This window comes from Mesocricetus auratus, unplaced genomic scaffold, assembly GCF_017639785.1.
Source record: "Mesocricetus auratus isolate SY011 unplaced genomic scaffold, BCM_Maur_2.0 Super-Scaffold_100003, whole genome shotgun sequence".
Taxonomy (NCBI): Eukaryota; Metazoa; Chordata; class Mammalia; order Rodentia; family Cricetidae; genus Mesocricetus; species Mesocricetus auratus.
Genome location: NW_024429188.1, coordinates 23,126,555 through 23,152,221, shown reverse-complemented (window position 1 = coordinate 23,152,221; position 25,667 = coordinate 23,126,555). Strand labels below are relative to the sequence as shown.

Here is a 25,667-nt window from a genome sequence, read left to right as displayed (position 1 = left end):
ACTGAGTTAAACAAATGCAACATAAAGAATGCAACACATCTTTGCATCATTAAACAAATATTCTACAGCATAAACGTAACACACCTTAAAATAATATCCTAAAACAGTACGGGGTAGACAGCTGTTTGCTGAAGCATTGGTCAGCCAAGCTAGCTGAATTGATGAGTTTCATGTTCAGTGAGAGACTTTGTCTCAAAAAATAAGGGTGTGGAGTGATTGGGGAAAGACACTCAATATTGACCGTAAGCTTCCACATGCATATGCACAAGCAACACATCTGTAACACACACACACACTCACACGCACACGCACACACACACACACACTTCCCTAGGTAGTAGAGTTGTAAGGGGCAGTTTAAAAAAATCTTAAAGCTCTTCTGAGAGAGATTTTCATGACTTGTGATAAATTACATTTCTATTCTCCTAAACCGTCCCCCTTCCCTCCTTCTGGCACCCCTCTTTTGGTTCATGGTCTTTTGTTTCCTTTTGCCTCCATAGCCTGAAGTAATAGAACATCACAGAGCTGTGAAAGACATAAATGAGAAATACTGTTTTCTGGTTGTAAGTTTTGGAGTTGTTGCCACAGGCTACCCTCACCTATTCAGATGATTACTGGTTTTCTCTATCTTGCAGACAGATTGTCTTGAAAGGAAGGGAGCATATTATACATTGCTCGACCCAGAAGCTACATTTCAGTTATGAGCTGCTAATTTAGAATGTGGATGGAAATATTCATTTTCTATGTATCTGAATGGCACATCTAAATAGATTGAAACATCCTGGATACATCAGGGTTGCCAATTTTTGTGATTCATCCTCTTACCCAAGACCAGTCCTTATCCTTAATCAGTGCAGAAAGAACTTCTAAGTTAGTGGCTTTTGGATTGTATCCCCAAACTCCAATTTCTATTTCAGCAGTGCACAATAAAGTCTTCATTCTGTATTGCTCATCTTTTACAGAAAGTGTTAAGTAGTCAAAAAGGTTGAATGAAGTACTTGTTGGTAATTATTTATGTCATTAGTGTCACCCATTATATGCCATTAAAGTGAGTCAATTTGAGATGAGGTAATGGCAGCCCCAGAATTGGATTTTATAATTAGAGAGTCATCATTTGGTTGCATATATTGTATATCTGCCCTGTGATTCATACACCATCCCAAAGCAAATCCTAAATGTCAGACTTAGGTTACTTATTTATGGTGCTGGGATCAACCCTAGGCCTTATGCATGCTAAGCATGTGTTCTAACACTGATTCTACTTACAGGCCCTGGACTAAATATAGCTTTTGAGCTTTTAGTATTTCCCTAGAAAAGAATCAGTGTTACCTAAGTGTTTCATCCAAGATCAGAGGGAGATTCACTTGCATCATTATTACCTCAAAATGTTATTGATTCACAAACAGTCCTCATATCATAGCTCAGATTTTGTTTATTTTATAAAGTAGCAAACAAGTTTCGAAAAGAACCCTGAGTGAAGGATATATGTATTCTTAAAGCGAATTTTATATTTGCTATTTCACAAGTAAACAAACAAAAAGTACCCATCTACGGTGATTAAAACTGATTGGAGAAAGCTTTGTGTTTCAGGTATCAATGTGGGATGAATCCAAGAGTTAAGACCAGAGTTATTTCATGCCAGTATTAAGCAGGCAGTCATAAAATCTCTGAAGGAATGAGCAGAAGCAAAATGTTTTACTTTAAAAGTTCACAACGACTATATTACATGGGAATGGTGAATGTAACCTGAGTGACAACCCTATCTTGCCTGGCCATGGGCATCCCAAGTACAGAGACCACTTTTCTCACAAATGTTTAGACTAGACACTCTCCATTTAGGCTTTTGTTAACACAGCATGCCCGCGTTCAGATAAAATAGTCCTTACAGCTTTATGGATGCCACCATGAGCTATTGCCACAGAACTGGGTAAAGGCTTTGGCCTGGACGGGGGTGGTCACTGAACAAACAAAGGGTGGTGCCCATCATTCCTCCCCACTTCATTTATGTACTGGTATTTTGTTTATGATCTAACAAATAAAGCTTGTCTGAAGAGTGCAAAGCCAGTCACATTAGTTAGCCATCGAGGCCAGGTAATGATTGCACACACCTTTAATCCCAGCACTAAGGAAGTGGAGACCGGAAGGCATATGGCTGGGTGGAGAGAGGAGTATAAGGCAGAAGGAGACAGCAGCTCATGGCAGTCTGAGGCAGCAGTCTGAGGATGAGGAACAGGGTAGTCTGAGGATACAGTCTTAGGGTGCAGTCAGAGGATGCCATCTGTGGATGCATTCAGAGGATGCAGTCGGAGGACGCAGACTGAGGACCAGTCTGAGGACAGGATCGCCCCTTTGGTCTGAGCATCAGTAGAGGTGAGAACTCTCTCTAGTGCGTGGCTGCTTTGCTTCTCTGATCTTTCACCCCCTGATAGCTGATTCTGAGTTTTTATTATTAAGATCAATTAAAATTTGTACTACACATCTATATGTTTGCCTCTATGGGCAGAAAGCTATTTTTGGCTATGTGCTCTGGCCTACAAAGCTTGGGTAAGAAACCCTGACTAGAGGCAGCGAGTTGATGAAGAAATGATAGACACATGTACCAAAAAAATGGGATCAGGTGTTCTATGCATGCGGTGATGGAGGTGCACTGACTTCCTCTACATCCCATGACCTCAACAGTGTTTATTATATACAGCAGGGGAGGTGTGGGTAGGAGGTGGGGCATATTAGCTAGACTCAGTAGGAAGTCTCTGGAGATGAGCAGTCTCAAGTCCTAAACATCCATGAGGAGGAATCTGTGGTTGCTAGGTTTTGCACACACTAAATCAATCATTTGTAAATACTTGTACTTGAACTAGAGGAAGCAGGTTTTCTCACTCCTGAGTGTGTCCCATATGGGGATAGGTTTTGCCCATTTACCATGGGCCTGAGGCTTTTTTTTTTTTTTTTTTTAGTTTTACAAGACAGGGTTTCCCCGTGGCTTTTTGAGGCTGTCCTGGAACTCACTATGGAGACCAGGCTGGCCTCGAACTCTCGGAGATCCGCCTGCCTCTGCCTCCCGGGAGCTGGGATTAAAGGCGTGCGCCACCAACACCCGGCGAGGCTTTGTTTTGTGTGTGTGTGTGTGTGTGTGTGTGTCTGTGTGTGTCATGGTTGTGCCTGTGTCAACAATACACATTCACTCAGGACCTCATTCAGTTTTTGCTTCTTCCTTTCCTTATAGCTATATTTGCAAAATTTCCTTGGACAAGAGAAAGTATAGTGATGAAGAGAATAGATTTCAGAGCCAAGCTGCCTAGCTTCAAATTTTGGCTCTGCTGCTTAAGTAGTTGTGTTACCTTGAAAAATTTCTTAATTTCTCTATCTCATTTGGTAAAGGGCATAAAATTTATTTCTCATTCATAACAAATGTCACTTAGACATTAACTACAGCCATGACTTGGAATTATGTCTGTGAGGATAGGGCTCATCAAGACACTCAGTTGTCAGGCTATCTCAAAAGCCCACCACAGAAACTACTATGTGGCCTTGATTTCTTATAGGACTCTAAGGTTGGCAGGGGCGTTGGTAAGCCCTGGGATGTTCATGCCACCCCTCACCTGAGTAGGGCAAGTGTAAGCTTGGAAGTTCCTAATATGGATTCAGGGGTGAAGCCCTAACTGGTGGCTGCAGTCAGGCATCCAGAAGGGCAAAATCTACATTTTTAATATTACTTCGTGCATGAAGACAGTATTTTGAGACTGCTGTATTTAGTTTCAGGAAGTTTTTTATGAACATTTGTTATGGTAAAGACCTTTTCCACAACTTAGTCCAGTACAAGAGTAGGCCATGCAGACAAGGGTATTAGGATCCCCATTCCTACAGGGAAATGCAATTTGAAATTGGTCTGGCTGTCATGTCTGGGTTGGCTGATGGGGAATCCCTGAGCCTCAGCATTGCCTTTCAAGATTCAGCCTCTTTGCCATACTGTGGCAGATGCTGTCACCTCATTGTCCATTAACGATTCCTCTTTCCCTTTGTCTTCATCACATTAGGAAAATAATAAAACAAAATATCCTACGTGACCTTGTAGGTAGTTATATGACATGGTTGTTGTCAAGGCAATATCAGGAGAACTTTTCTGAGAAATACTTCTCCCTATGTATTAATTTTCTAATTACCAAATACTTGACAGAAATGGCTTTGTGGAGGAATTATTTTACTTGGCTCACAGTTCAGAGTGATTTCAGCTTGTCATGGAGCCGAAGGAATGATGATGGGAGTGTGAGGGGCGATAGACATGGCATAGACAAAGGGGAAAAAGCATGACAAGATTCCTGGAATACTGTATTGTAACGTATAGTATTCCCTGCCAGCTGCCTGGGCCCTGCCAAGCTGTCTGAACCCCCAAATAACACACAGGACACTATATTAAGTATGAGACTGTTGGCCATTTGCTTTGTTTCTTACTGGCTAGCTCTGACTTACATATTTAACCCATAATTGTTAATCTAAGTATTTCTGTTACCTGAGAAAAGGGTCCAGACCTCTTACTCCTCTGGCGGCCTACATTGTGTCTGCTTGTGTCTCTCTTTCCCAGCATCCTCCTCGACTCCTAGTCCCACCTATCTTGCTTCCCTATTGGCCAACAGTGCTTTATTGACATATATACGGGACTTCCCTGTATCCATAAGGACTGTTCCTCAGTGACCTACTTCTTCTAGATAGACTCCAACTATTAAAGGTTCTACAATTCCCTAAATAGAATCACCAGCTAGGGAGCCAGATATTAGAAATAAAATAAAATAACATGAGCCTGTGGGAGACATTTCAGATTCAAACTGTAATACCCTGTTTTCTGCTCTTGGGGACACTAACATGAGGAAATGATGCAACACACCTAAGGCCACAGTCTGAGAGTCGAGTTGCCTGAGCATTCTGAGTGCTTGTGAGAAAAACCCAAGAAAACAAGACAATAGTCTTGTAAATTAATTTTTCTGAACTCAGAACTGTTCTTGGAATGTGTTTTCCTGCTCCTCCCAGGTGTAGAGGATAGGAGCAAGTTTACTTGAGCTGGTGTTGTTCATGTGTCTTTTTGGAAAAACAGGTTTTTGCTGCATGTGGCTCGTCCTTGTGACTGTGTAGTTCACTCATGTGATTCTTCTTAACGCCCACAGTACAGACCGCTTGATGCACTGAATACGTTGGCTATTGCTCTCCCAGGTTCATACTGCCAACTAGAGTGATGAAAAGTGGCTTCATGAATGAGGGACCTGAAGTCAGCTATGAGATAAGAGAGTGGGGCCCTTCGGAGAAGGAGGTGAGTGAGAATAATGGCGCACAACTTGGGAAGGCTCTGCCTTATGTCGAGCTTGTGTATCATCTTTTTTTTTTTTTAAGAAAGGAGGAGCACAAATATCATGGCGGATTTCTACAATGTATTTATTTTTATTTTATGTGTATGGGTGTTTTGCCTGCATGTATATCTATATGAAGTGCTGGGTCTCCTGGAACCGGAGTTACAGACAGTTGTCAGCAGCTATGGGGCTTCTGGGAATTGAACCCAGGTTCTCCTAACTGCTGAGCCATCTCTCCAGCCCCATAATTACTGGTTTCTAGAAGAAGGAACTTTAGATTAGGAAACAGGGGGCAGAGTCTGAAAGAATATCAGAGAGGCAACAATAACAAGGGGAAAAGATCCCTGTTCAATTTTGGGTCACCTGGGCATTAATTTAGACTCATTAAAATGCTTAAGGAAGATAAGAAGGAAATTAATCATGAAGAAGAGATGGTTAATTCCTTGAATGAATATGAACTGGGTGATCAAACCTTAAAATTGATAAAAGAGACAAAAATATATTTTCCCCATTCAGGCAAAATCAAAAGTCAAATCAGCACCAATGACAACTATGACAGTGACAGTTCCTTCAAACCCCTTACCAGAGCCACCTTTATATATGGATCCTCCATTGCCTGAAAATGACCCTGAATCATGGGGTGAGAAATTTTATAATCAATCTAATCCTGATGTCTTTTCGCTTCCTGATGAGGATTTAGGAGAGCCTATGAAAATTCTAAGTTTACAACCTAGACAAGCTAGGGCAGGCCAGAAAAATGGAATTTATTTCCCAGTTCCTCCCCAGCCTCATGAGTTGGTTTTGGTACTTCCAGTGCAATTTCAGCAAGATCAAAATGTTTACCTAATTATGCACTATACAATCTACTTAAAACTGTAGAAGGAGAGGCTGCATTGGACAGTCCTCGAAAAGAATTACAGTTATCTGAATCAAGACTAAAAAAGGCATTTATATATTGTGTGTCCCTTTAACTGCCTTTAAACTTACTTATTTTCCTCACTAAATTGTCTCCCACAGGTATTACAGCACAAAAGTATAAACCTTTGGAATAGATCTATTTTTACCACAAGGGCCATAAAATAGTAACTACTTTCCTTACTCATTTTGTTCAATTAGTAAATCAGGGGACAAACTGATGTCCACAATTATATGGATTTGATCTTTGCTGTATTATATTACCCTTAACTAACAACCAGTTTTTAAAAGTGTTACAGAACTCTATGGATTTTCAAATTCCATTTGCAGTTTATATGGAAGGATAGGAAATCATTATCCAGCTGGTAAGCTATGGGACTTTTTTGTACAAACTGAAATAATGACTACAAAAATTATCCAGCCTTCTCCCATTCCACAGGGAGATACTCATTTTATTGATGGCTCAATCTAATGGTATGGGAGATTCATGGTCCAGATATTCATCAGTCTGTTAATATTTCTTTTTCCTTAGCCCAACAGGTGGGACTGACTGTGTTGATTCATCTATTACAGTTAATTAATAAACTTTTAAATACTGTTTCAGATTCTGCTTATTATTTCTAGTAACAGATTCATACTCCTTGTACACTCCAACCTCCCTGGTTTTATTGCAGAAGAAAATAAGCAAGCTGATGCATTAGTTTGCTCTATTTTTACTTCTCCAGAAGAAAATTGGGAAGGGGTATGCTTCTGTCATTACAGATGGATGCACTGAAACATTATGTATTCCTCTTCCGATCCTTCAGTCCTGGGACACCAAGGACACAGTGGAAGTCACCAGAAAGATAGCATACCTCCATCAAGTAAAAGGGGAAAAAAAGGAGATATTGACCGTATCACCAGAAGTCAAATTTGCACAACTAAGGCCAAGTTATAGCCTTGTGCTCCAAGGGAGAAGCTACATTACTAATGACTCTGTGTTTATGGATGGTCCTTGAGACCATAAAATACTCATTCATTCATCTGAAGAAGGGACTGCATTTATTGTTTCCTTGGGATTGAAATTACTTCCTATTTGCATAGACCATTATAGCACTTGTATTCCTATTAAAGAAAAATATGGGCTTATGTTCTACAAGATACTAGAACTACTAATCATATGGGTCTCTTTTCAAGCTATTCTCTAGAATTTTCTGATCAATATAATGAAACTAATAGTACAGGACATAGTTTGTATCTCTGTTCTTGGTGTTTCTTGGTGGCAGAGTATTTCACACAATGCTTTCTTGCTTATAGGATACTCATCAAATGACAACTAGATTTATCTACAACATCTCAGATCAAAACCCCTGGATATCCTGTAATGAAAAAATTAAAAAGGGTGAGATAGATGTCTGAACAGTTCAAGAATGGAGTCATGTGAGGGGCATTCTGAGTGCTTGTAAGAAAACTCCAAGAAAACACAAGTCTGTGACCTAGTTTCTTCAAAACATGGAATTGGCCAGACGTTGGTGGCACACACCTTTAATTCCAGCACTTGGGAGGCAGAGGTAGGCGGATTTCTGTGAGTTCAAGGCTGACCTGGGCTACAGAGTGAGTGTCAGGATAGGCTGCAAAGCTACACAGAGAAACCCTGTCTCGAAAAACCAAATAAAATAAAATAAAATAAAAAATAAAAACAAAAACAAAAAACAAACCATGGAATTGTTCTAGGATTGTGTTCTTGTGCTCCTCCCAGGAGTGGCAGATAGGAGTAAGTTTATTTCAACTGTTGTTATTCATGTGCTTCTGTGGAAAAACATGGTTTTTATGCCATGTGTGGCTTGTCCTTGTGATTACACACCTTACTCATGTGATTATTCTTAATCCCCAGAGTATAAATTGTCTGATGCTCTGAATAAAGTTGGATATTGAATAAGACTTTAATCTGCCTCATTCTTATGTCATGTTCTCCCAGGGCATCAACTAGAACCATAAAAAGACAATGTACTGAAGAATATTAGAAGTTAAGGATGAAAAAAACCCTGAAATTTCAGTGACAATACTGAGATACTCAAAGAAATGTAGGATTGGGGCTTGGGAGCTGGCTCATTTGGTAAAATGCTTGCTGTACAACCATTAGGACCAGACTTTGATTCCCAGATATCCATATAAAAATCAAGGCATATTGGTGTGTGCTTGTAATCCCATTTGTATGGAGACAAAGATAGGAGCATCTCTGGGGCTTGCTGATTACCCAGCCTAGTCTAGTCAGTGAGCCCTAGTGAAAGTCTCTTAAAACTCATTGTGGATCGCAAAGAATGACACCCAAGGTTGATACCTGGTCTCCACATGCATACACACAGAGGAAGAGAGAGAGGCAGAGAGGCAGAGAGAGAGAGAGAGACAGAAAGGGAGGGGCAAACGGACAGACAAAGAGACAGAATCATAAGATTGAAGCCAGTCATGGAGGTTCCTGCTCTTGATCCTAGAGTTTAGTAGGGTGAAGAAAGAAAAATTGTAACAAGCATGGGGCCAGCCTTAACTATAGTACCAGGTCCAGTCTAATAAAGGTTACATAGACAAACACTGTCTCAAAAGTAATAAAATCCTAGTTCTGCTTATCTCTGGACTTTGCCCATTGTTAGGTGTTTCTCTGTTATAGCCAGAAGCATTCCCAAAAGATACCCAAACTCTCAACCTGGTGGCTAGTTTTTTATACTGAAAATGTCATTTTGTTTCCCAAACCAGAACCTTCTTTTTATAGCCTTCACCGTTCTTTCATTTCTCTCTCCACAGTGCTGGAGGCAACTATTCTGAGGCACTAGTTGAGCCTTACCCACTTCCTTACACTATGATTCAGAATCTCACCAGTATCTGGCCCTAGGTCCTAGTCACATACTTCTACCCCAGTCCATGTGGATGTCTTTCCAGGTACAAGACATTCATATTATTTTGGACATTTTGTTTATTTTGGTTTCAACTACTTTGGTCCTAGGCCCACCTGTTTTTGCCTAATTTTTACCTCCATGTTGTGGAATAGCATTTTAAGGGGTGTTACATTTGCTTATGCTGTGGAACATTTGTTTTAATGGTGCAAAGATGTGTTGCTTTCTTTTATGTTGCATTTGTTTTAACTCTGTGAAGCTGTGATTTCCTGTCTAAAACACCTGATAGTCTAATAAAGAGCTGAATGGCCAATAGTGAGGCAGGAGAAAGGATAGCTGGGGCCGTCTGGCAAAGAGAATGAGTAGAAGGAGAAATCTGGGAAGAGAAAAAAGAAGCAAGATAGAAAAATTAGAGGAGGACACTAGGGGCTAGCCACCTAGCCAGCCACAGAGTAAGAGTGAAAAAGTGAGATTTACAGAAGAGAAAGGAAAAAGCACAGAGGCAAAAGGTAGATGGGTTAATTTAAGAAAAACTGGCTAGAAACAAGCCTAGCTAAGGCTGGACATTTATAATTAAGAATAAGCCTCTGTATGTGATTTCTTTGGCAGCTGGCTGGTGGGCCTCCCAAAAGAATGAAGAATAAAGAATAAAAAGCCAACAGCACCCCTGCAATATATCTTCAGTTAAGATGACATCCCAGTACAGATTGTAGAGGTGTCCATGTTGGTGGGAACACATACAGTCTATAATAAGACTCTGGTGGTTTTAATGGGAATGACTTCTGTAGGCTATATATTTGAATAATTGGTCCCTAGTTAGTGGAACTGTCTTGGGAAGGATTAGGAGGTATGGCGTCATTAGAGGACATATGTCACTGGAGGTGGGCTTTGAGGTTTCAAAAGCCCATACCAGGTCCAGTGTCTCTGCCTCTAACTTCCAAATAAAATGTAAGCTCTTGGTTATTGTTCCAGTACCATGCCTGCCTGTCCGCTGCCATGCTTCCTGCCATAATAGCCATGGACCCTCTGAAACTGTAAGCAAGCCCCCAATTAAACACTGTCTTATAAGTTGCCTTGGTCATGGTACCTCTTCGCAGCAATAGTAAACTAGCTAAAACAGGTCCTGAATGAACTCGCAGTTCTGAACATCTTGTTCTGAGCACTTTATCTCTCACTCCTCAGAAGGTCTCATATAGCTGAGTTGTCAAGTTAACCCTGGCCAAGAAATCTGATCTTGGTCCCTGCGTGGAATCTGTTCACAAAATTGTCTGGGAAAAGAATTCTGGGTTATAAGAGCCAAAAGATTTTGGTACTAGCCCTGCTTCACACACAAGCAAATCAAAGTAGGATGCTACTGTTATTTGTGTGCTTTTATTATCTGTGTTCGAGATGGATTTTGATCACTGCCTGGCACTATCACTTATCTATGTCGAAAGTGATTTTTTAAACTCACTAAACACAATAAAGTTATAGATTATATCATAAAGAAATTAGCCAGAACATTGAAGGTCATTTCTATAAAGTGTTCAGTGTACTTTTAAACTTTGGAGTTTGTAGAATATAATGAAAATTGTAGACAATTTTAGTTTAAAAAATCACATCTCCCCTCAGGATTTTCTAACACACTAGACAGAAATTATAGAAAGAAAAATAAAAGCACCAAACAGTAACCCTGGCCAGCTGTGAACCATGCTTTTTATGTGAATTGAGTGTTTGTTTCCGGAAAAAAATCTGACTCCTGGACAAATACCAGACACTGCACTCTTGGGGAAGTGACAGTGCTATGTCCAGAATGGCTGTTTAGAATTGAGATTTTTATAGCTGTGATGATCCTAGAAAGAAGCTTGAGGAAATGGGGTGTTGCAAAGGCATGAGCTTAGTGGCCCAATTTCTGTAAAGTGAGAGTTGCATCTTTTCAGTTGATTGTTTCTCCTCTCCACTGTTTACAGAAACACAGACCTTGACTCTTTCCCTGGGGTGATAGGTAGTTTTAATTGTCCACTTAAAACAAACAGAATCACATGGGAAGGGAGTTTCAACAAGAGATTGTCAAGCTGAGGTTGACCTGTGGGGCTTGGCTTATGTTAATCGATGTGAGAAGGACTAACCTAAAAGTGGGTGATACCAGTTTAGGGTTTCCGGCCATCCTGACCTGTATAAAAAAATGAAATGGGAGCAGGACATGGTGGTGCATGCCTTTAATACCAGCATTTGGAAGGCATGTCTCTGATTTTTTTGGATTTTTAAATTTAAATTAGAAACAAGCTTGCTTCACATGTCAATCCCAGATCCCTCTCTCTCCCCTCCTCCCCTGCCCCCAAGCCCCCACCCAGTCCCCACTCCGCACCCCAGGGGTGACGTGGAAGATTACCTACCATACACAGGACAGGGAGTCGTAAGTTATTTTATTAGGGAGAAATCACTTATGTGAGAGGCCAAGAACTGAGGTCAGTGCTGCAGGTACATGAGATCTCTACCTACAATTCCCCTTTTAGTCTAAAGAAAATATTTACACTTGAAACCAACTAAATTGTCTCAAACATATATAAAGCATATATACATAGAAGGTGATAAACAAATTATAATCTACCTATATCCTATCCTAAGCATATCTATCCCATCTAAACCCTAGGCTTATCTGAAAGAGATGCCCAAGTCTGAACACCTTCTTCCAATCCCAATCCTAAATAATTGAAAGCTAACCTTAGCAGGTGTAAATTATCCTGTAAAATCAACAGCAGGGAAAGGGGGCATAGTATTCTCAAAATTACTACCTGCTGAAATGGTACGACAATAACCTCATGGGATCCTGTAGGAAGAAAATTTTAGTGTAGTGAAAGTCTCAAGCAAGATATGTACTCAGTCTGTTTGGCGGGAGATGCTCAATTGAAGTTCTTGACTGAAGTTCTCATGTTGGTTGAAGCTCTTGTCCGAGGCTCTGGCCAGATTGTAGCAGGCACACCCTATCAGTTAATTAGTCTGGAGCTGTGTAGGGCTATGTAGTCCCAAACCGGTTTCAGGGTGGTAATTGTCAGTTCAGGTGCGTCAAGTCAGATCAGGTGGAGTCAATGAAGTGGGGCCCTATTTTCTTTCCAAAGTTTTTGAAGACTGCTGTTAGGAAATTCTTTGTTCTCTGTGAAAAACTCAAACGTTAATGTCAACAAAGAAATTTCAACTTTTATATGTATGCATACTGGGAAAGGCAGCAATAAGGAAGATAGTAAATATGAGGGAGATTAGACTTTCAGAAAAGGAACCATATAAATAGATGACAGTTCCTAAATTTTGTTTTCTTCTGTCTTACATCCATTGTTTCCTTGATATAATAAAGAAACTCTGAATTTTATTTAACACCATTCTTTGATTTAGAGGAGAGCCAAATTCAACTTCAAAGTCAGCTTTGGTTTAAGTGAATTGGTACCAAAAGAGTATTAGGAAGTAAAGAGAAATAGATTTTATAAGGATATAAGTTGAGAGAATTAGACATTGATACCAAACATTCATTGTTTGATGTTCTTTGGGTAGCCATTCTCCTTTCTTTAGCTATCTACACATTCAGTATCTTCTCGCTGTTTGGAGATGGGTTTTTCCTGTCAAGACAAAAACAAAACACTTCCCTTTCCTTTTGTGAGGTCTCCTTACACCTCGTAGAATATGACTTTGTGTATGAGCTGCCATCTTTCCTCCTGAGGTTTCTCCTGTTCAGATTGAATCTTGATCAATTTTGATGGAATCCAAAGCTTTACTTCTCCTGCGGAAACAAAGATGAAACTCCTTCCCCAAGGTAACACATATCCTGGTTTCCAAACTGAGGTCATTACATCCTTGAAATACACCGGCTGATTTATTTCAGAAGTTTTTTTTTTCTGTAGTCCAGTGTCTTTCTGCAGCTGTTTGTCCTTTCTCATTAGCATTAAGAAAGTTTAATGTTAGTAAAGCATTATGTAATCTGTGTTTGGGGCCTTTGTTCCCCCAGGCTGTTTATGGAACATTTCTTTTAAAGTGCAGGTAGATCTCTCAACCACTGCTGTTGGGGGAAGTCCTGTGCATTTGTCAATAAAGTACTGTTGAGCCTATAGGGAACCAAGATAGGTGGGACTAGGAGTCCAGGAGAACTCTGGGAAGAAGAAACACAGAGAGTCGAGATGTAACGCCATTGGGGTAGGAAGCCCGGAAACCTCTCCAGTAAGAGACATACTTAGATTAACAATTATGGGGTAAATACTTAAGTCAGAGCTAGCCAGTAAGAAACAAGCAAGGCCAACAGCTTCATAATTAATACAGCGTCTTGTGTGTTTATTTGGGGACTACAAAGCGGCAGAGCCCAGGCAACTGGCAGGAGATAAACCAAAGCGGCTAGCAAAAGAAAAAGCTTCTCTTAACACACTGCTTTTCCTGTGGGATTGTATGGTATACCAGTTATGTGCTTTATGTTATAATATTTGAAAAACTGTTCCAATTCGCTGGAGACATATGCTGGAGCATTGTCAGTTTTTATTTGTACAGGTGTACCCATAATGGCCATCACCTCTAAGAGGTGTGTGATAACAGAATCAGCCTTTTCAGAACTAAGAACAGTAACCCATTGGAACCCTGAAAATGTGTCTATGGTATGGTGCACATATTTTAAACTTCCAAATTCTGGAAATTGAAACACATCCATTTGCCAAATTTCATATCTGTGAATACCTTTGGGATTACTGCCTGCTGGTAATGGAGTTTGATTATAGAATGAACAGGTGGGGCAGTTTCTTATTATTTCCTTTGCTTGTTGCCAAGTGATAGGAAAATCCTTCTTTAAGCCTTTTCTATTTTTTGTTGTTGTTTTTTTTCCTTTTTTAAAATTTGAGTTAGAAACAAGTTTATTTTACATGTCAATCCCAGCTCCCCCTCCCTCCCCTCCTCCCCATCCCTGCCCCCCAGTCCCCCACCCAATCTCCACTCTGATCCTCAGGGAGGGTGAGGCCCTCCATGGAGGATCTCCAGAGTCTGTCATTTCCTCCAGGGCAGGGTCTAGGCCCTCCCACAAGAGTCCAGGATGAGAAAGCATCCCTCATTATGGGATGGGCACTCAAAGTCCATTTATATGCCAGGGATAAATAAGCCTTTGCTATTCACGTGGTGTTTTTTTTAATGAAATTCTGAAGCTTCTAGCACACTTCCTATTAATAAACAATCCATCTCATCATTGCCTTGTGCTAAAGGACCTTTTCTTCTTCTCTCCATAAAGCTCTCCATTGTATTTGAGATGAATTTTCTAGCACTGATGAAATCAATTGACTACAATCCTTTGGAGTCACCCTATTTGCATTTGCCCAAGAATTCAGTAACTCCCTGACATAAAGTGAGTGAATAACAGAAGAAACAATGCCTTGTTTGATTCCCTTCATGTCCTTTATCCGAGGGGGCTGGAATCGCTCCAGAGCGGGAGAGTGCACAGTGGTGGGCAGCTGCTGTGGCAGCAGGACCCGGGAGCAGCTGGAGAACATGGGAGCTGGCACCTGGTGGGTGATTGAGTGGGGGTGTGAAGCTGAGAACTGAGCTCAATGCTCTGCTGGTCTCCTACTTCAACTGGGAGCCAGTAACCCTTTCTGCCTTATTCTTTATCCCTACCTTCCCCCACGTACCTGGGTGTGCTCAGTGCTGCTGGTATGTGAGATCTCTACCCACAATGGAGAATCTCCATCGTCTGTCATTTCATCCAGGGCAGGACTAGGTCCTCCCCCATGTGTCCAGGCTGAGAGAGCATCCCTCATTGTGGGGTGGGCACCCAAAGTCCATTTGTATGCCAGGGATGAATACTTGTCTACTACCCAAGGCCCCATAGATTGCCTAGGCCTCGTCACTGACACCCACCTTCAGGGCGCCTGGATCAGTCCCATGCTGGCCTCTCAACCCCTTGTTCAGGTCAGCTGTCTCTGTGGGTTTCACCAGCTGGGTCTTGAGCCCTTTGCTCATCACTCCTCCCTCTCTGCAACTGGGTTCCAGAAGGGACTTTGGGAGCCCATTCCACATGGCAGGATAGACTCTCAGCCTAGACACACTGGGGAGGGCCTAGGCTCTGCTCCAAATGATGTGACAGACTTTGAAGATCCCCCCATGGAAGGCCTTACCCTCCCTGGGGAGCAGAAAGTATATGGGGTAGAGGGTCAATGGGGGGACAGGGGAGGAGGGGAGGGAGAGGGAACTGGGATTGACATGTAAAACAAGCTTGTTTCTTATTTAAATAAAAAATAGAAAAAAGGCTCAGGGAACATCATGATAGAGGGTAATGAAAGAATTTAAGGGCTAGACATTTTTCAAAAGAACCTTCTAATGTAGGACAGTTCTCTCTGGGAACAGAAGTGGTGAAGCTCATCCCCGCCTAATTTGTGAGCTTCACAAGCTAAATTATACTAAAAATAACATCCATATATAACTACAAAGGGTTTCTTTCCTGTTATATCCTTACTATTAAGAGCTACACCACTATATACTATCCGGAATTTCTCCTGACTCTGCTTTGAATTGGCAAAATGCTCAAACTAAGGAGGAGTATTCAACATGAGAAGATAATTTAGGTCATGATCTACAGGGATACCCCTTCTTCAGCTACTCTAAAGTGAACCTTAGTACAGGGGGCAGAGCTTACTAGAGTGCTTGCCTTTACTTGCACAAGAAAGTGAGAAAATATGAAAAGAAACAAATTGAATTAGGTCTCAATAACAATAAAAAAGGTGTAAATGTGGCCTTAGACTTAGTGAGAAATTCCACTGCTCTCAGGTTTTGGCTGTGTGTACTTTTAAGATAGATATATCTATTTGTTCATCTATGTGTCTATATGTCTGTCTATCCATCTGTATGTGTATTTGTTTGAATGATTGTAGAAATCCATGTGTGAAGAAATCCATGGAGACAAGAAAATGTGTTCAATCTCTTGGTCATGGGAATCAAGCCTAGGTCCTCTGTAAGAGCAGCAAGTGTTTTTCCCCTTAAGCCATCTCTCATGTCCCCAGATGTGTACTGGCCTTTTAACGTCAATTCTCATCTCTGATGGGCTTGTGCATCCTCTCTCATGATGCAATTAAACCTCCTTAAGCTTATCAGGTGCCTTTGTAAAGCTCTTACTGGATTTCCAGTTGCCCCCATGATGGGGAAGTCCTGTGTATATGTCAATAAAGCACTGTTGGCCAATAGGGAAGTAAGATAGGTGGGACTAGGAGTCCAGGAGGACTCTGGGTAGGAGAAACACAGGGAGTCATCATGTAGCCCACCAGAGAAGTAAGATGTCCGTCCGGTAAGAGAAATACTTAGATGGGTTAAATACTTAAGTCAGAACTAGCCAGTAAGAAACAAGCAAGGCCAACAGCTTCATTATTAATACAGCGTCTTGTGTGTTATTTGGGGACTACAACGCAGCAGAGCCCAGGTGACTGGTGGGGAAAAACCAAAGCAGCTGGCAAGGAAAAGGCTTCTCTCTACACCCCCACATTTGAAACCCAATGACATTTCTATATTCTCTCTTATCTGTGACTCTCCAATTTCCCTCTAGTATATAGGACACTTATTAAGGGAACATTTTTTCCTTTCATTTTCCATTTCTCTAGTATGGCTTACATTTATGAGTTATTAATATATATTTGCAGAAGCAATGAATAAGCTCATAAATATAGAAGAGTTATATTTATTTTAGTACTACTTTTTGGAATCTCTACTCCCAAAAATGGTGCATGTGTGACAGTATATCTTCAGAAAATGTTCTTAAGAGTTTGATTTTAAATTTTGAATGTTTCAATACATCTATTCTTAGTTTTTTTTTACTGGAAAAAGTGCCATCTTTTACTAAATGAATTAATTGATTAGTTAAATTTCAGTTGCGTCTGTAGTTCCCCCTCCTTTGGGCTGGCTGGACGTGATTTGCATCCCCCTTTTATATCTATGCCTTGGTTTTTGTCTTAGCCAGTCTTCTCTTGCTGTGAAGAGACACCATGACCAAGGTAACACTTATGAAAGAAAGCATTGAATTGGGAGCTGGCTTACAATTTTAGAGGGGGAACTCATGGTCCTCATGGGAGGAATCATGGCAGCTAGTAGGCAGGCATGGAGCTGGAGCAGTAGCTAAGAGCTCACATCTGATCTGAAAGTTGAATCCAGAGGGAGAGAGAGAGAGAGAGACCGGGGCTGGTGTGGGCTTTTGAAACCTCAGAGCCCTTCTCTAGTGATACACCCCCTCCAACAAGGCCACACCTCCTAATACTTCCCCCAAACAGTTCGGCCAACTAGGGACCAACTATTCAAATACAAGGGCCTATGGGGGCCGTCTCATTTAGACCACCAGTGTCCTTGGCTAAGAAGTAGGTTAGTATTTTACCTCAGTGGGTACTTATCATGAGGAAAAAAAAATCTTACAGTGCTGCAGAAATGTCTGGGAAGCTGGTAAACAAGTACCAGGGAGAGTTGTTATTCTGGACTTGAAACTTTTCAAACCACTGTGTAGAAAGCCGTATTTTACCTGATGGGAGACAACTTCACCACACAAGAAGTTATTAGTCATAATAATCTCTAGGGAGTCTGCTGAAATAGTTAGAGTAGGGCTAAGGAAATTTCCTCCATTAATCATCGTCGGAAGAACAGAGCTCCCTTGTGTCCTCACTTAATCAAAACAGAACACCATCCTGCCAAAGTGGCCAATACCCAAACCACACAAGTGAGCTATTTCAAAGTCACAGCATTTACCTTCCAGAACCAGAAAGCCTATTAAGAATAAACAATGTGCATTTCTTCCTGGAAAGAACAAATCAATACCTCTGCAAGGTCCCAGCACCACACACCAGCCCCTACATACTATGTTGCCTTTATCTAGAGGAGCAGCTAAACCGACCTCCCTTAAATGATCACCATCTCTTTCTTCCCAAGGCTTGCCTCATTTTCCAGTAAGAGAGAGTTTCCACATTTCTGTCCTCTGAGGCCCACATTGGGGTTGAGAAAAATCCCTCAAATAGCACATCACACATTCCAGCTGTGATGGGTGGTCTGGGAGCTAAGCCAGACTTGAGTTTCCTCTCAAACTCAGCTCCAATCCCTCTGCAGGTTAATTCACTTAAACAGCTCTTCAATTTTTAAGGTATCATCTTTGAGCTCTGGTATGTGTCAGGCACAGCTCTAAGGGTTTTCCATCAGTTATGCCATTGAATTCATTTTAGAAGCAATGAGATTGTTTTAAGATATATTATGTCACATGGTTAGTAAGTAGGCTGGGTCTTGAGCCTACGCCTTTCTGAACCCAGAAATCTTGCTTTTAATTGTTAGGTCATGCCAATCACCAATTAAATGCCTCAGACACTCAAAATATTATATCATAACAACCTTAAAAATAGATTCTGAGAACTTTCAAGTATATTGAAAAGATCTTCAGTATAAAAACATAATACTGTGAAATTTAAAACAAATCAAGTTATTTCTGATGAAAATGTTACTTATGAATAGCAATGTATCAGTGTAAAATGTACTAGAGTGTGGCTACTTAGTATGAAAGATGCAAAATACTGATAATCTTTATATTTACACACAGACTATTTTCAATATCCTAAATTAAATGATTTTGCTGAATTATTTTTATTTTGAATTTGAATGGTAGAAATTTAAAATTAACATATGTGACTTACATCTTATTTTTACTGGACAGTACTGCTGTATAATAATGTTTACATATAGTGTAGGCAAATAAATATTGCATGCTTTCTTTCACCTTTGGTGAGGTAAAGTGATTCTTTTGGATAGTTTTAACTGCTTGTTATTCAACTATATAAAATATTATATTAAATACATGAGTGTCCACAGGATATATACATAAAGATCTGAGCAAAGCATCTGCATATGCATTTTACCTAGATGCTAGCTGACTGAGATATGAGATTAAAGCTCCTCTTATAAATCAGTGGATACTGGATTTGCTACTGTTAATGAAATTTTAAAAGTAGAACCAATCCTATGAGCAATGTGGTTTATATATTTAAATTATAAAAAGATTTATCTATTTTTATTTTATTTACTTGAATGTTTTGCATGCATGTATGTCTGTGCACCACATGCATGCAATACTCACAGAGGCCAGAAGAGGGCAACAGATCCACTGGAACTGGAGTTGCATATGTTTGTGAGCCACCAAGTGGATACTGGGAGTCAAATTGAATTCTCTAGAGGAGCAGCCAGTGCTCTTAACTACTGAACCATCTTCCCCGGTACCAGTTTTTTTTAAAATTTATAATTTCTTAAAATAGACCTCATTTCTAAAACTATAATATGGAATAAAATATTTTTTAACAACCTTCTTAATTTTTGTGATGATATTTCTGATTTTCAGGAATTAAAGTAAACCAGGAAGTATGATTCTGAGAGAAATCTAGATGTGCTTTGTCTTTAAACCATGTGTTTAGTACTACGTTATTTCACATACACATACAAGACTCCTTCCTGGACAATATGATATATAAAAGCAGAGATAAGTAATTTTTCTGGTTGAAAACGCTCTTCTCATTTTTGATAGAAATATAAATAGAAGCAATCACCTGGCCTGTGGTGGAGACTCTGCCAGTACAGTGGCGGCTGTTGGACTGACCATTGACACTGAGGGATTTACAGGCTTCTATGTTTTACAAGCCAAGAAACGTGTGGAGCCTCAAGTAAAACATATTTTTCAGTGTTTACCGAAATTTGCCTGCAGTGCTGGGAAGTACAGAGCTGGTTTTGAAACCACAACAAAATGCAGCATTAATACTTGGCATGATCTCTATAGCCAATAAAGGAAAGATTAGAGGTGATCATCAATGAATTATGCTCTTAAACCTTCCAGACAATTGCAGGACCTCCTTATATAGCAGTCAGAATCAAGGGGGCTAAAGACTCATTCCAAGGTCAAGTTAAAATAATGAAGCCAATGTATTTCATTCTTAAGGTCATCAGTCCCTTAGGAGTATGCAGGTGTGTAATAAAAGGCCTTAGAGCCAAAAGATCCCGGTTCAATTCCTAACACCCTCTTGGCAGCTCACAACCATGTTTGTAACTCCAGTCCCAGGGAGTCTATCACCCCCTTCTGGTCTCTGTGAGTAGCAGGCATGTATGTGGTACACAGACATACATGCAAGCAAACACCCATACACATAGACTAAAAAGATTTATGATGTATTTTGTATATTAAAATATTACTAAAAAGAAAAATAGAGTTATGCATGCCACAGGAAAAATACGAAAGGGACTAGGTTTACTCAGAAATTTGTTTTTTATGGCCTAAACTCACAAGTTTAGAAGTAAAACATTTCACTTTAGAATAATTATCAAACAAAATCTGGAACATTTGAGTATTTATTTTATAGTGTGTGTGTGTCGGGGGGGGGCATGCCTGTGGAGTTCAGAAGAGGGCACTGGATCCCCTGGAGTTACCATTGCAGGCAGTTGTGAGCCATTTGTTGTGGGTGCTGGGAAACAAAGCCGGTGCCTCTGTAGAGGAAGTTCTCTGAACTTTTAGCTCTCTCTCCAACCCAAAAATGTGAAACTCTCTAAAAGCACCTAGAGCATATATTCATGATTCTTTTGTTTGTTTTTCGAGAAAGGGTTTCTCTGTATAGACCTAACTGTCCTAGAACTTGCTCTTTAGACCAGGCTGCCCTCACAGAGATCCACCTGCCTCTGCCTCCGGAGTGCTGGGATTAAAGCTTGGACATCTGCTATACATTGTGCTGTCTCATTTAGCCATACCAACAGCCCAATGAAGTGTGTATCTGAATACCTTGTGACCTGAGGCCCGTATTCAAGAATGTTTGATTTCAAAGTCCAGGTCTATCCACCGCTCCCTGGAGTATCATCAATCACCAACTGTCTTTAAAATGCTATTTTAACAAAACAAATGAAAAATAAGCATGGAAGTTAACGATTTTTTGTATGGTTGCAGATTTGATACAGTGTGTGTGTGTGTGTGTGTGTGTGTGTGTGTGTGTGTGTGAGCATGTGTGTTGTAGTTTACTGATGTGCCACAAATTTTCCCTCTTGGATGAGACTAAAACCGGGGGTATTCCCATTGTATTACAATGTTTATTTCTATTCCAGTCATTGGAATAAGTCCTTTTGGCTCACTCAGGGATGATCCTTATAGCTGATCGTCAATATATTCCCATCCTGGGACTCCCTGCCAACACATTTCTTAACAAACATTGATCAACGTCATTGTTTTCCTGAAAAGCTTATCCAAAATAAATGAGAAATTAAATTCCCACTGCAAATCAGGACAATAAAGATCATGAATAAGAGTCATCTTGCCTGTTGGATTTGTCTCCAGTGAGGTTAACAGAAAACCAAAGCCTCGCCATATGTTCTCTTTAGGCACAGTTGTTCATTCATCTGGCATATCCTATAAATCAAATGCTTATTTAAAAAATTGTTGTTTTGAATCAGGGGGAAAAACCCAGATAGCCCTCAGGCCAGAATCAGCATGCCAAATCCAATCCCAAAGCTTTCAAGTATAATGTGGACATTTATTCAATATTCAGCTAATGTTATTTTTCTGTCTTCCCCATTCCCCATTCACTTTGAGCCACTCAAAATAACACCAAATATCAGGACAGCACAATGTGGGGCTTAGAAGGGCCGGAGAGGCAGAAGATAGATTCTGTATTTGTAATCATTGCGTCCTTGGCACCTCCCGAATACTGTGTTTGTTCAAGGCAGTGGTTCTTGGTCTGGCTGCACGTTTGCATCACATGGGAGAATTTTTGTAAAACAGAAAACTCTCCTAAACTTGTCTCGAACAAATTATACCAAAATTTCAGCATGAGCATAGTTGATTTGCTTTCATTAATTGCAGGTAACCTCAATGTGCAACTAAAGCCAAAATTTCTGCTTTAAAAGACCTGCTATTAAGCCGCATGGTGGTGGCACACACCTTTAATCCCAGTACTTGGGAGGGAGAGGCAGGAAGATCTCTGTGAGTTTGAGGCCAGCGTGGTCTACAGAGTGAGTTCCAGGACAGCTAGGACTGTTACATAGGGAAACCCTGTCTTGAAAAAGCAGAAAGGGAGAGGTAGAAGGAGAAGAGAAGCAGAGGGAGAGAAGAGGGAATCTGTTCATGGATTGTTCTGTCTCATCTGGTCACACATGATGTGGTGGCCTATTTTAGTGTGTGCATGCGTGTGTGTGTGTGTGTGTGTGTGTGAAATTTTTCCCATGGCCACTTCTAAATCTTAACTGTTCCATTTGCATTTGTTCCTTTATACATTCTTTCTAAAAACATATGGGATGAGGATTAAAGTACAAACCAATCCATTTCTTTGGGAGGTAATTCACAAGGGGAAACAGCCAATCGGGGCTGTTATATACATTATTTTTCTCACTGTTGCAAACAGATACCAGACAAAAAAGCATCTGAAGAGAGGAAGGGTTTATTTTGGATTACAATTCATGAGGTACAGTCGATCAAGACAGGGAAGGCACAGCAACAGGCTGAGTACCTCTCTGTACTGTTGGGAGGCAGCTTGTTCCTATCTCAGTGGGTAAGGACTTAGCTTGCTGCCTTCCCTTTCCCCTTTCATTCAGCCTGGGACCCCAGTCCATTTGATGGTGCCACTCACCATGAGTGCTGGTTTTTTCTCCTAGTTAACCCTCTCTAAAGAGGCCTGAGAGGCACACCCTAGGCATTAATTAACACAACCAAGTTGATAGTCAAATTGGGTTCTCAAGAGAAACTAATCTTGTTAGTCTTGTTACAGAGATAAAATGCGTAACTCAGAGTGATCCCAGACAAGGAATGAGGGACATAGAATATTTACCAATTCTTGCTAGTCATTAGTTGCCAGTTTGTTTCAAGGGTCTTTAATTCTCTGTCACTTGTAGCCTGTAATGTGCACAGTCATGAAAGACTTGTAGCAGCCTGTAAGCAAAGTATTACAAGGGCTGACAGAAATCCAGCTCATACACAGTAGAGCAAAGCTGGACCACATTCTTGTTGTATCCACAGGCAAAAAGATTCAGATTCAGTACATTTTCTTCTTTTGTATATGCATCTATTCTGTTTCTCTTTAACCTTATAGCTTTTCATTATTTCATACTGTGATATCACATCATATTAGCCATTTTTGCTGCTGTAATAAAACAAGACAACCAGAGGAAACTTATGGAAGAAAGAATTTATTTTAGTTTACTGTTTCTGAAGGAGAGACCATAATGATGGGAGAAGAACAGCAGCAGGCATCCAGAGCAGGAAGGTGAGAAATCACATTTTTCTTATTTAAAAAAAGATTTATTTATTTATTTTGTATATAGTGTTCTGCCTGTGTGTATCCCTGCAGGCCAGAAGAGGGCACCAGATCTCATTACAGATGGTTGTGAGCCACCATGTGGTTTCTGGGAATTGAACTCAGGACCTCTGGAAGAGCAGCCAGTGCTCATAACCTCTGAGCCATCTCTCCAGGCCTAAGAAAACACATTTTCAATCACAAGTGTGAAGCTGAGAGAGAACTGGAAGTGGGACAAGGCTATAAAGTCTAAAATTCATTCAATCTAGACTATACTTGCTCACTGAAAAAATATTTTTTAAAAAGAAAAGATCCCAGTAAAGCACTTAAGATGCAAAATGAAAGTTTTTTTCTTCTTTTTCTAGTGATCTGGTCAGGAAGAAAGCTGGTTGGGAACAGCTCTTCAGATGGAGGACAATACACCTCACTCCAGCTTCAGAAGTGCCAGTTGCAATTAACATCTCGGAAAACACATAGTTCACAGTATTTGTTGCCAAGATATTTCCTATCCATAAATTTGCATGTTGCAAATTTGGTGGCTTTTAAAGTGCAAAGTTTTCCTCCAAATAATTTATGTGTACTTTTTAAGAGAGTCTAGCATCTATTTATAGTCCCTGACTTTTTTCCCAAAAGACCATGAGAAGAATTACTACCCAAAAAGAGGCAAGCACCTTGAAGGCTTTGTGGGAACCAAGTCACTGGTATTGAACTTTGTGAATGTCAGCACAAATTGTATTTTCTATTATATGTATGTGTGAGTGAGTGTACAAGGGACTTGTCTTTTCCATCATGTGTATGTGAGTGTTCGTACAATTTACTTAATGGTTTGTAAGATTGACACAATGCCTGCTGATTCACATTGTAGCTTCTTAACCTGAGGTTAATCCAGGGCTTTAAGGACTTAGTTGTTTCTTTCCATTATCCTCTAACTGAAACTTAATATTCATTTTAGTTATAAACATAGGCAGTGAGCCTCAGTAAAGCTATGCATTGATCTGTAAATTCAATGCTACTGGTTGTTTCAGTCATGACTGTTTCAGTTATACTGTAATTGTTGGAGTTATTGAGATATTTATGTTCATTACTTGGGGATTATGATGCTTAATGAAAATATTCCTTATCTTAGTTTGGGTTTCTATTGCTGTAAAGAGACACCATGACCATGGCAGTTCTTTTATTTTTTTATTTTGGCAGGTTCATTTCTTGGCATCTTCTTTACAAAATTGTCTTTTTTCATTGTTCCTTTTTATTTAAATTAGAAAAAAGCTTGCTTCACATGTCAATCCCAGCTTCCTCTCCCTCCTCTCCTCCCCCGCCCTCCCCATCAGGCACCCCAGTCCCCCACCCAATCCCCACTCTGATCCCCAAGGAGGGTGAGGCCCTTCATGGAGGATCTCCAGAGTCTGTCATTTTATCCAGGGCAGGGCCTAGGCCCTTCCCCAAGAGTCCAGGGTGAGAGAGCTTCCTTCATTGTGGGATGGGCACTCAAAGTCTATTTGTATGTCAGGGATAAATACTACCCAAGGCTCCATAGATTACCTAGACCTCCTCACTGACATCCACATTCAGGGGGTCTGTCAGGCCCATGCTGTCCATCCAGCCATCAATCTGGGGTCCAAGAGCTTCCCCCTGTTCAGGTCAACTGTTTCTGTGGGTTAAACCAGCCCAGTCTTAACCCCTTTGCTCATCAGTTCTCCCTTTCTGTCACTGGATTCCAGGAGTTCAGTTTAGCTGTGGATATCTGCCTCTGCTTCCATCAGTCACTGGATGAAGGTTCTGTTTCCCAGACTCTCTGGCAGTGGGATTGTAGGCTGGAACTCCCATGATTCATGTCTAAAATCCATATATGAGTGAGTACATACCATGTCTCTATTTTTGTGACTGAGTTACCTCACTCAGACTGGTTTCTTCTAGTGCCATCCATTTGCCAGCAAATTTCAAGATTGCATTGCTTTTTTTTTCTGCTGAGTACCACATTTTATCTATCCACTCTTCAGTTGAGAGGCATCTAGGTTGCTTCCAGGTTGTGGCTATTATAAATAATGCTGCTATGAACATAGTGGAACAGATGTCCTTGTTGTATGAATGTACATCTTTTGAATATATGCCTAAGAGTGGAATTGCTGTGTCTTTTGGTAAACTGATTCCCATTTTCCTGAGGAATCTCCATACTGATTTTCAAAGTGGCTGAACAAGTTGGCACTCCCACCGGCAATGGAGGAGTGTTCCCCTTTTACCACATCCTCTCCAGCATAAATTGTCGTTGGTGTTTTTTATTTTAGCCATTC

General features: G+C 40.5%; 1 long non-coding RNA gene across 1 annotated transcript; it reads left to right on the top strand.

Annotated features, from left to right (window-relative positions):
• Positions 1-2,259: 2,259 nt before the first annotated feature.
• LOC110341653 lies at positions 2,260-7,789 on the top strand. Its single transcript, XR_002383623.2, has 3 exons — positions 2,260-2,370; positions 5,157-5,299; positions 7,014-7,789. It is a non-coding gene; the product is annotated as an uncharacterized LOC110341653 (long non-coding RNA).
• Positions 7,790-25,667: the final 17,878 nt, after the last annotated feature.